This window comes from Macrotis lagotis, chromosome 5 (genome assembly GCF_037893015.1).
Source record: "Macrotis lagotis isolate mMagLag1 chromosome 5, bilby.v1.9.chrom.fasta, whole genome shotgun sequence".
Taxonomy (NCBI): Eukaryota; Metazoa; Chordata; class Mammalia; order Peramelemorphia; family Peramelidae; genus Macrotis; species Macrotis lagotis.
Genome location: NC_133662.1, coordinates 47,210,060 through 47,223,127, shown reverse-complemented (window position 1 = coordinate 47,223,127; position 13,068 = coordinate 47,210,060). Strand labels below are relative to the sequence as shown.

The 13,068-nt window shown below is 33.5% G+C and overlaps 1 protein-coding gene across 1 annotated transcript in view; it reads left to right on the top strand.

The window, feature by feature from the left end:
- The window catches only part of EYS (eyes shut homolog), a 430,665-nt gene that overhangs the window by 182,239 nt on the left and 235,358 nt on the right, over positions 1-13,068 (top strand). The gene's annotated exons all lie outside the window — the stretch shown is intronic.

Below are 13,068 nucleotides of genomic sequence, written 5' to 3'. Positions count from 1 at the left end.
ATTAGAGCTGTGAGATTAGGGGGCAGGAAAAAAATGTACCTCACAAGAAAACTCACTCTTTTGTGTCTATTTTTTGTTGTCCCTGGAAAATCCTATTTTTTCCTTCACTCTTTGGAGAAAAAGTTTATCATGCTTGCAAGCTTAAGGAGATCTTAATTAAAATGACTTTCTGCTCCACTAGAATGTAGTAAGTGAATTGACTCTAAAGAATTCTCATCTTGGGTTTTACATAAAAGGATGCCCATATTGCTTCAGTCCTCTGAGAAGTCTCTACTGCAGAGCAACAAACAGTATCAGATTAAAAGTCAAAGAATTTGATAAATATATTTAAAATAATTTAAATCAAGTTTAAAAATTGACTAAATCTCACAGGAAATGTCCAATTATTTTTTAAATATCTTAATTAATCCACCTCAGTGTCTCCTAGGACCAAGCCATCAAATAGCTAATGATTTTGTGAAAGTAAACATCAATATGCATGGAATGCTGTGGATAAGGAAAAGGAAAGACAATTTAGAAAAATGGGAGAATTGGGTAAAAAGCAAAGTTGAGAATATGGGAGAGGAGGAAGACAGGCAAAAGAACAAAGTTGAAGAGGGAATGAAAAGGAAGTGGAGAAAAGGGGAAAATATAAGAGAGGAAAAAAAGGAAAGGGAAAGGAAAAGCAAAGATAAAGGAAAAAAAGGAAGAGAAGGTAAGGAAGAAGGGGAATGAAGAAGATTGTAGTTGTTTGGGCATTTTTCAGTCAAGTCTGTTTCTCCATGACCCATTTTGGGGTTTTTTTTTGACAAAGATACTAGAGAGTTTAAAGAGGAGGAAATTAAGTGATGTGCTCAGCCTCACACAAGAGTCTAAAGCCAGATTTGAACTCAGAAAGAGGTCTTCCTACCTCCAGGCCCAGAATTCTGTCCATTACTCCACATTGCTCCCACAGGAGGGCTGAGTAGGAGGGAAAGGAGGAGAAAATATGAAGAAGAAGGAATCACAAAGGAAGAAAGAGAACAGAAAAATAATGGAATCTGGAATAGGAAATAATTATAAAGGAAATAAAGCCACAAAAAATCAAATGCTTCCATATCTTTATAGTATTTTATATATAAAATGCTTTTCTTAAAATAGCCCTATGAAATGATTATAAAATGTTACTTTTTTAACATTTTATAGTTGAGGAAACTAAATAAAATAGACAAATTAAGTGACTTCTTCATGTTTACACATCTAATGTATACCAGAGCTAAGATTTGAACCCACATCTCTTAACTCCAAGTTCAGGGTACTCTTCAAAAGTTTTAGGAATTTTAAACGATTTTCTGAAATTACCTACAATTAACTATTTTGAAGAAAACATAACGTAATGAGCCAGGGTTTTGACCTCTGTCTGAATTTGTTTCTGTGATGAAATCTACACCTTGATTCCCTCATTCCAAAAAGGGAAAAAGCTTATAAAGTTATTAAGAACTTTTAAACAAAAAAAAGGTGAAATGAATTATAACATAATGAACATAATGTTCTTGAACATGGTTATTTTTTTAAAAGATACAATCAATTATTTGCTTAATAACTGTGACCTGGTTTCCACTACCATTCTTGATCATAATTGATGATTAAAATGCTAATGATGCAAAATTATTAATTGAGGCAAACTGGGGAACTCTAGGGAGGAACTCTGCTTTTGTATCTCATTAAGGCAATCAGAAACAGGAAATGGACTTCTGCCCTGATTTGAGTTATAAGTCTTATACCTGGTGTATGTCTACATTTCTGTACAAATTAATATTTTTCTAAGCCTTATTATTGATGATATGTAACAGATATTATTTTCTCAATACACACTCAAACATACACATATATGTACACATATAAATTACTTTCTAGGCAAACCAGTGTTGTTGCACTTGTCCAAATATAGAAACATAAGATATTTGATTTAAAAGAGGCCTTAGAGTAAGTTGTTTTTTCATATTTAGAATGGTAAACCAAAATAAAGAAAGAAAGAGAAAAGGAAAAGTGGAAAGCAAAAAAGAAATTCCACTGCCCATCAATTGGGGAATGACTGAACAAGTTGGGGTAATTGTGATGGAATACTATTATATATGCTGTAAGAAATGAAGAATAGTACGATTTCAGAAAAACCTGGAAAGACTACATGAAATGATGCTTAGTGAAATGAGCAGAACCAGAACACTGTAAATAGTAATAGCAGTACTGTATGATGAACAACTGTGAATGATATAGCCATTCTCTGCAATACAATGATCCAAGAAAATCCCAAAGAATTCATGATGGAAAATGTCATCTACTCCAGAGAATGAATTGATAAAGTCTAAATGCAGACTGATGTATTCTACTTTTCATTTTCTTTCTTTCTGTTTTTGGGGTGGGGTTCCAGTTTTCTTCCACAGAATGACTAATTTGCTAATATGTTTTGCATGAGTGAGCTTATATCAGGTTGCTTACCATCTCACTGAAGGAAAAAGGGAGAGAATTTGGAACTCAAAATTTTAAAAAGCAAATGTTGAAAATTGATTTTATATGTAGTTGAGGGGGAAAAATACTGTTTTTAAAAAAGTAATCCCACTGCCTCCCATTCTGTAATGTTCACAAAAGATCAGGGTTTCAAGGAATGAAGAGGGGATTTGGGGTAATAGTTATTTCCTGCTCCCATTCATTTCTAGGACTGGATGAAATATTTTCTTTGAGTCTGAAGCTGAAACTCAGAACACATTTTTCCATTGTAAATGGTGATTAGTTCCTATTGTAATGTTAATTCTATAGTTCAGCTATATTATAGGTTAAAGAAGCTTTTATGGTTTAATCTGGGAGCTTAAGCACACTGAGGACATTGCTTCTAGGAAAATGAAATCCAAATTACAAAAACACTTAACAGAAAAATAAACTTTTGGACTGTTATCCACTTAACTATTTATAACTTTGAGAACTTTCTCCAGGTCTATCTGTCTGTCTCACACACACACACACACACACACACACACACACACACACACACACATACATTCATTGTGTATGTATATGAAGGGGAGAGAGAATGAGAGAGGGAGAAAAATGGAGTAGAAATCATTCTACTATAAAAGTTTTTAGCCATGGGAACAAGCTTCCAATATAGTTATGGAATCTCCTTCCATAGCAATCTTTAAAAATAGCACAGTCATCTAAATGATCTGCTTTTATGCACAGACCTGCCTGGAGGCAAAGGGAATAGACAAGATGACTGACTATATTTCTTTCTAACCTTATGATTCCACTATTGCATTTTCAAAATAATAGAATCATATAATGATATCCTCCTTTTCTTTGTGCTTTTCTCTGGCTATCTATCTCCATATGAGAGAACCAGGTCCTTCTATAAAGCATAATTTGTGTGTCTAATTATCCTTTATACTCAAAAATGATGCAAACATTTCTTGTAACATTTGGATAATCACAGACTTTTGACTGACCCAGCACACAGAGACCAAAATGAAATCCAGCCTAAGAAGAATATTTATAACACATCCTTCACTAGCAGCTTTAGCTAGGTTGATGTAATTCAGATTTTCTTGCTGCTATCCCAAAGAATAGTTATATAGGTAATCTCCTTGAAAAAATACATTTTACACATTGAAAAAGTAGTGAGAAAAGCAATACTTTAACAGCGTTATTGGACAAATATCATCTTGCTGCTCTTAGCAACATCCCATGTTTCTGGACAATGGCCAATCCTTTTTCATTTCACTGTAAATCTGTGCTAGAGGTCCCAAACCTCTATGGTTGTTTCTTTAAAATAAAGAAATTTAAATTGTATGTGGGGAGATTTCATTGAGGAATTCACTACAGAGAAGTAACTTTAAGGGTCCAACCTCTTTGACTTTGAACATGCTGTCTCCTGAAAAGCATAGACAGGTTAGCAAATTAATTGATTGGTATTTAAATCATATTCTTGTATCTGTGGCATATGCTTTAAAGTAATCTAAACAATAATTAAACATAAAGTATCAGATTTGGGAAATACCACCTACAATTATTATACTTCAGTATTGATGTCTCTAACACAATGGTAACTAGTGATTAAGACATTATTCTGGAATTATGCTTTATCTCAGCAGGAATGAAACACAGATGAACATACTGAAGGTTTGTAGCTTTGGGCCCATGGTGAAAGGTAATAGCTCACATGTATGAGCATGTTTTCAGTGTCTCTAATTATCATCATAGCAATCAATCTTTACCTTTGCAGTCTTCTTCGGGCTACAGCACCAGATGGGTGCACTAAAGTTAATCAAATAAGTAAGATGCAATAATCCAACTCAATTAATGGTGTCACAATATTGAGAAAAATCTATAGATCTATAATGGACTTCCAAGAAAAATAAATAAATTTCCCATTCACCAAAAAGAAAATATTTTCCAACATTTAGGACTTATAATTTACTTCACCCAAGTACACTGAGTGAAAATCATTTACTTTCATTGCTTTACTTCCAACCTCCTCTTTCTATTATCTCATGTCAAAGATTTTTTAGGTTGAACCTGGAGGAAAAGAATGCAATTTATCATAGGTTTCAGGGATATTTAGATCTTTACTTATTCAAAGTTCAAAAATGAAGAAGAAACGTTTATCTGAATTTGAAATTATACCAGTAGTAACTATGGTGAAGAGCAAAGAATTAAGGTATTGCATTGGTTTGTTCATTCTGCCCAGTAATGAGCTGAAATTCCCCAGGGATATTTTTGCTCTCTTTTATCATCATAGACAGAATCATGGAACTCAAAGGAACCTATAGAGATCCTTCACCTCTTCCTCTGACTCCAGTTTAGACTATACCTTATCGCTCCTAGACAGGTGTTAGCTTTACTTAACCATTTTGAAATGAAATGCCACAAAAAAGATTTTGCTTCATTTGAGTATCTCACATGCTTTTTAACTGGATAATTCTTCTATCATTTTATTTTAATCTTTCCTTCTGTATTTATCTAAGTTCATTTAAAATGTTACTGGTAACCCTGAGGATTGGGAAGTTTACTCAAAGGTCAGTCCTGGAGAAGATTAGTCTTAGAAGGAAACTCTGAAATCATCAAACACATTGCCCCCATTTGACAGATGAGGAAACAAAGGTCCCGAAAGAATAAATGACTTGCCCAGTCACACAAATTAATAAATGGTGGAATGTGATTTTGAAGTCCATATTTCAAGTCCAGTTCTCTCTCTTATAAGCCTTGGTACCTTTCCTTTTAATAAGATTGTATCCTGCTACAAAATTTCTCTAATGGACCCCCAACCATTGTGGATTGATCTTGACAGCAGAGTAAATTTCTCACTCTTGAAAGAACAACAGGGTATTTTATATGAGTGTAAATAAACAGGGGAAGAAAAATTAAAGTTAAATAGTCTAAGAATTTCAAAGTTAAAAGGGTCAACCTTAACACTCAGTAAGAAACACAGATAAAAGGGGAAATGTTTCTCTAAATTTCATTTCCTTTTCTATCTTTATAAACCATTTAAGGCATTTTAGCTATATCAAATCACTCAGAGAACCACTTGACCCACCAAATATGATCATCTTAGTCTCATATCTTTATGGTTACATCACTAAATGATAATGTTTCATCAGGTGTTGCATTCATTTTTCTAATAATACTCTCACTTTTAGTGCTAGTCCTTGGAAAATGCTACTTAGAAAGCATGTTCACATGACCAGAGTCTTTCAACATAGTGATTCAGTCTTGGCATGGAAACTGAAAAACTCATGACTGGATTATAAATTCTAGAAAAATTACTTGCCAGAACCACAACTAATTTTACTTCAATCTTCCTTGTTCTCTGATACCATCAGTGTTGCAAATAGTAATTGCTTGCTTTGGAATCACTAATTGCTATACTGTTAAATTATTTGTATGATTATTTGCATAAATATACATATATTATGTTGCCATTTATCATTTTTAAGCATATCTTTATATATTTTTCTACCTTTAACCTTGTCGTTTCTATGTTCCTCAGAGTTACTATGAAGAAAATGTTTTATAAATTGTGATGTGCTATGCCAATGAGAACTGTTCTTATTTTTTTCCCAAAAATCGTGTCCTTTGTTTGGCATTACAGAATTGGCATGTTGAGCTGTTTTCCTCATGAAGCCATGTAATAACAGATTTTTGCTTACTTACCTTATTATGGTTGATAAGTATAGTTAAAAGAATTCTATCATCAGAAAACCTGAATTCAAATCCAGCTAAAAATACCACACGCTTTGTGTGTGTGTGTGTCTGTGTGTGTCTGTGTGTGTGTGACTTTGGCCTTAATCTCTCTGAACTTCATTTTCCTTTGCTCTAAAATAAGGGTATAAAACTAGATGACCTCTAGGTTCCCTTTCAGCTTTCAATTTCTCATCCTATAACTCTGAATCTCCTCCAACTTAGGAGGAGGATTTAAAAAAACTGTTTTTGAGCACATTTTTAATGATATTTAATTGCTAGTGTGAACAAGTAGCTGCCTTTCCAAAGAATATGCTCAATGACAAAGATTTTCTGACATATAAATTGGCAGAAGAATGCTTTTCAAATGCATTAAAATCCCATTTTTAGATAGTACCATCCTCATGGAAAACTGATCAGTAAGAAAAAAATGAAGGGTGGTTCCAAGTGCCAGACTAAATTAAAGTCTAGGTATGTAGTATAATATTTTAAGAAATGATCAGCATGAAAAATTTAGAGAATCCTGGAAAGACCTGCTGAACTGATATAGTATAGAAAATGCAAAACCTAGAAAATATTATAGTGAATTAAAATAATACTAAAGCGTTGCTTAATCACAAATTAGGCAAATTAATCACAAAAGATAATCTTGGTTCCAGAATGATGAAACACACTCCCTTCAGGGTGACAATTTGCACTGAGAAAGAAATTGACTACAAACAAGACTATCAGATGACAGTTTTGTCTTAAATAGTTTTCTTTATTATAAGGGAAGATTAGATAAGGAAGTGAGATGAGCTATCATGAAAAAAGTATCAATAAAATAAAATAACTCAAAATAGAATTTTAAATGATACTTAAAAGTTTTTTGTATAGAGATATCAAAGACTAGGTCTGGAAAAAAAATTTGAGGTTATCTACTCCAGTCCCCTCATTTTACAAATAACTTTCTTTGAAGAGATACAGAAAAGGTTGCTCAAGATCACAGAAGTAATTAGTGGCAGAGCTAAAACTCAAAACCAGGTCTTTTGATTTCCAGTCTAGCTTTCATCCATTAGACAATGTTGTATTGAGATATACTTAGTAATCCATTAATAAAGAGCAAATATGAGGAGCATGGGCATTTTCACCCAGCATTATTGAAATAAAATGTTTTTTCCATAAAAGAGAAAAATTATTCCTTTCCATTTTTTCCAGAATAGCCAGATTTCATAAGTGACTTTCATCCAAACCCTTTCCACTGAAACTGTGGTTTGGGCTGCATTTTAATTTTCAAACCTTTTAATCTCTCCTCTGTAGAACACAGTAATGTTCCCTGAATGCAAAAAAAAAAGAAAGAAAAAATACAAAGAATGGAAAATAAATTCTATTTATCATAAATATGTTGCAGTTATGAGAAACTGGCTTTTCCTTCCCAATTATTGTTAGTTATCTCTTTTCTTTGTGTTTTTTTTCTACTTTTTTTCTGTAAGTAGAAAACGTGAGAATAGATTGATGTTGAACCATTTATTCTTCCTTGGAAAGAGTGGCTGGAACAGCAGGTTTTTAGTTGCTTATAAAAGTGGATCACATATTTGGAAAAACATAACTCTTCCCAATGTAAGTGTCACGGGGCCCTCTGTAAAGTACAAATGCTGTTTAAATTGATTTTCTAACCAGTTTTATTACTGCCACCCTTGAGTGCTACAATGAGGGGAAGGGGGCGGTGATTATTTTTACAGTGCAAAAAGCATTTGGGTCCAGTGGGAACCACTATATGCAAATGAGAATTTCATTAGTGTCAGTTATTGCTACCCTGCCACATTTAAATAAGCTCCAATAAGTTTAGCAGTGGAAGAACCTGAGTTTGTACCATGAACATATTTTATGAGCATTTTAGCAGTCTCAAAGAGTTAAAAGTTTGAAGACTTGACTAATAGAACAGACTATCAAATGCTACACTTTTTTTATATTTATGCAGCAAGGTCAAACATATTGGGGGGGAGAGTTTGAAGGGGATTTCATCTTCAATTTGCTCTGCCCTTAGGTAATAATACATGGAGAACTCATTTACCCTGATTGATCTTTCCGGGCATAAGAGACCTGTCTGGCTTAAGTCCCATATGAAAACTATCTTTTCTTTCCTTTTCTCATCGAATGCTAACATTTCCCTTAGCACATCCTTCTTCAGTTCAGAGCACAAGCAGGTGAAATTGTAACCCACAAATATTTTTACTTAACTGTTTTGCTTCCCTTTCTAAACTTCTTTACATTAGTAGGGAATGATTTGCTTAAATCTGTTTATTTTGTAACCAGAACATTTGTTCCCCCTTCAAACTCAGAGTGTTTACTCTTTGCAGATTTCATTGATGCACCCAAAAGAATTGTGACAAATTGTGTTAATTGCTCTGAGGTTTTTTAACATATATTTTAGAGCCACAGAGTCCATGGTAAATTCATGGGAAAAGCCTGATGTTTCTAAGCATACTTAAAAATGAGAGGTCAGACAACCATTTGAGGTCAGAAGAAAAAGAGAAACCAAAATAACAAGACATCTTTTTTGTTTGAGTTTACAGAATTCTCAAATAGGTTTTGGCATAGTAATAATATTAATAATAATTATTATTATTATAACTAGTTTTATATATACATTAAGTTTGCAAAGTGCTTTGCTATCTCATTTATACACACACACACACAAGACGGGTGCTATAATTAACCCTATTTTACAGATGAAGAAAATAAGGTTAAAAGAGTTAAATCATAGCTATTAAGTTATACTTACTAGAAGTAGAAATACTATTAATAATAATGTTTGTCCTTCATTTTTGAAGAAGACCACTACATCAGGGAGGTGATGTCATGACAAGCATGTGAATTGGATTTGAGTGAGGGGGGTGGTGCTAAGTCACCATCCTCACTTTCTCCTCCAGAATCATCTGGGTCCAGTGGCCAGATATGAACCAGGACAACTGGAGATGGCTCTGAATGTGAGGCAATCAGGGTTAAGTGACTTGCCCAAGTTCACACAGCTAGTAAAGTAAAAGTGTCTGAAACTGGATTTGAACTCCCATCCTTTTTTTGACAATTTCAAAATAATTTATTTTAAATTATCTTAAGAGAAGATGAGAAAAACATTATTTTAAGGCTCATAATGAACTATGCAATAATGGGGGGAAAGCACAATACCAACCTGAAACTCAAAAAATACCAAAGACACAAGTCACTGTCAGATCAATGAAGTCATAAAAGACTACCAAACAAAGCCTATTCATTGTTTAATGGATTCGGTATTTGTGAGGAAGTACAAAAGAGAAAATTTTTAACCAGCTCAAGGGAAGAACTTTACCTAGTTGAATTAGAATTTTCAAACGTAAAGTTGCTTGCCACATGTAGTAAGGATAATTGGCTATGAGCTCCAAATACATTTAGTATTAGTATAAACTGGCAAATTAGATGACTCACCAATTTTGCTGGTACAAATCAATTGTTTGCTGGTATATACTTACTGGTGAATACCAGCTAAAAATGTGCTGGTTAGGACTCTACCTCACATATTTTTGTATCCCTCTCAACCCTCAAAATAGTGGTTGGCACAAAGTAGACCTTTAATAAAAACTGAAGTCAAAAAAATGTCACATATACACTGCTAGAGGATTCAAGTTTTGTTAGCAATGATTTACCCCCTTGCCATTTTTACAATGCCAATAAGAAATCCTTTTTAACCACAATGCTAACCAAATAGTTAAGAATTTTGAAACTCTTAACACTGTATACAGAATTACTAGCTAACTGCATAAATAACAAATGTACTAACCATTAGAATGGCCAAAAACACACATCACTCAACAAAGGAATATTAAATGGTAATCGGTATAGAAACAGTCTATTTTGTAAGCATGAGTCAAGGGAAACCTTTGTTCATGCCCACTTAGCCCAGGCCTACCTTCTTCTTGCCAGTAATAATATCAGTGTTAAGGACAACATAAAAGTAAGTGGGTGGGTGACACAGTGTGATCTTTCATTACTATGGTGAGTTCAGTTTTTCTCCTATCTGTAAAATTGTCACAGATCCTCACATCTTATGCAAGTCATTTTTAGGTGGGATAGGACATTCCCTTAGTCACTGAAGTCACCTAGTGATCCCATTCATGAAGCATTGGTATTGGGGGAAGGGGGAGAGGTATGTATTGGATGGAATTGTATTATGGACTTAGTGTAGGTGTTGCCTTGTTATGGACTTTCCAGAAACTGTTTGCTCTGTCTTAGCAAATAAAGATGAAATGAGTCTAACCTATCTAAGCCTTGGGTTTAGGGGATTTGTAAGTTAAGTCTCCTTAAAGACTCAAGAGCATATGAAATAGTGGACATTGTTAAAATAGACAAGTGGTTTCAAGTAAAAGAATTCTACTAATTTTTTTTGTTATAGCTGTTATATTATTTGCTACTGATCTTTAAATTATAAAATGCCAACATAGTTTCTCAAAATGCTCCAAGTAGTTTTATTCTAGGGAAATTTCAATGAGAATCACTTTAATCCTCAAAGTTTTTCAATAACAGATCATTGTTTCTTTTCCATAGAAGGGGAAAATGAGATATGTGAGTCAAGATAGATATTCAAGTAACAGTCATAATGGAATACAAGGTCAATGTTTTCTAGTCTAATGTTATGTTATAAATCAGAGTTTCACTCTATCCAAGAAAAAGTTATAGTTCTGCAAGAATAAGTAATTTGGTCACTATCTCCAGGTGTTCTCTGACTTAGAAATAATACTTGGTATCTTATTTAAAACAAAATCATGACTGACCCCTTTTCTATAAGTCTTTAAAATAAGAAGAAAGAAAGCTAAAGTAAAAAAAAAAAAAAAGCAAAATCAGGAATCAGGGAGACCTAGTCTCTGTTGATAGTTAGATAGCAACAGCAATAGCCTCCTAATTCTTCCTCCAACCTCTTCATTTTCTAATCCATCATCCATGGAATTGCTGTATCATCCCATTACTCAATAAACTCCATTGACTCCCTGAGACTTCAAGCAAAAATACAAATACCTCCATTTGAATTTTTAAGCCCTTTACATACTGATTTTCTCCTACAGGTCCAGGAATATTTTACATTCCTTCCTCCCATATACCTGTAATGCAGTCAAACTGACTGTATTACTGCTCCTCACACATGAACTATTACATTCCTATCTCTGTTCCCTTAAATTGGGTGTTCCAGTTGCCTGGAATGTAATAGTCTGAATTTACTCTATAACTGTGTATGATGTCTTCCTCTCTAGGCTCCTTGAAATTAGGGATTGTTTCATTTTTATCTTTGTTCTCCCAGCACCTAGACTAGTGACAGGTACTATTTTTGTACTATTTTTTGGATAATTGGTTGATGTTATATAAATCACTTCATCTCTCTAGGACTCAGTTCTCTTCTTGTGAGTTGTACTTGTTGTTCAGTCATTTTTCAATTGTGTATAATTCTTTGTGAATCCTTTTGGATTTTTTCTTGCCAAAAATATTCCAGTGGTTTGCCATTTCTTCTCCCAGCTCATTTTTCAGATAAGCAAGTGAGAGTCTGAGACCAGATTTGAACTCATGTCAATGAGTCCTCTTCACTCCAGGTCCAGTACTTTATCTACTTTGTCACCCAGCTTCTGAAAGGGTTGGACCATATGATTTTTAAGATTCCTTCCAGCTCTAAAATGCTACAATCCTTAAAGATGACAAAAACCCCTTAAGTTTTTCCTTTTGTCTTCCACAGTGGGCATCATTAGTATCTCACTAATAATGTGCCCATTCAGTCTGGTCCTTATGACAACTGTAAAAACAAAAAATAGAGAAGCAAGAAAAACAAATGTGAAGAATTTTATTTTATTTTTTGGAGGAACAATTTTTTTAGAGGACCAATATCTGTTTCACTTTGGACTATATTTGGGAAATGTCAAAGGAAGACAATAGATTCAAGAAACTGTTATTAAGGAACCACTTTGCAAAAGGAATTATGCTACATAAAAATGAAAATAATTAAGGTACAGTCCTTACCATCAATAGAATGTAAACCACTCTTGTAAGGAAATAGTACCATTGTCAGCACATTAATAAATGCTTATTAATTGAAGGACCTGATGTTTTGAGTTGAATATATGAAACAAGCTTTTCATATTTTGCAAACAAACTAAAAGGAATACTGGCAGGGCTATATTAACAAATGTTTAATAATCAACTCTGTAGACAAAAATGTAAGTTTCATCTACAGTATTAACACATTCTTCATTAATTCCTTCGGTCTAGACAATCAACAAAAAAAATAACTCAAACTTATTTTACAGATGAAAAAACAAAGGCAAACAGGTTTAAGCGACTTGTGTGTATTCACATAGCTAATAATTAATCTGAGGCCAGATTTGAACTTAGAAAGATGAGTCTTCCTGACTCCATGCCTGGCCACTCCATCCACTGTGTCAGTTAACTGCTCATATAGGTAAGGAATTAATTATGTACATATCATGCAGAATGATGGATGAAACTGTCTCTAAATGTAATGTGACATTGCAAAAAGAGTCCTAGGGTTGCACTGTGGAAAAAAATGAATTAAATTACCACATTTGTGATTTTTCATCTGGGTGGCCATAGAAAAGTCATTTAACCTTGGTTGGACTTGAATTTGTAATCATCAAAATAAAGATGGCATCTTAACACATCCCTCATGAGATTGTTATAAGGCTCAGATGAGTTTTGCAAATCTGAAACCATTATAGAATATAAACTACCATTTATTACTAGGGAACCAGAGACTAGGAAAAATCACAATGTGTGATAATCTTTCATCTTTAGCAGTTGAAATCAGGCTAAAATTGTTATTATAGATAGATTTGATTGGGAAAACAAGATTCAAAGAAGGAAACA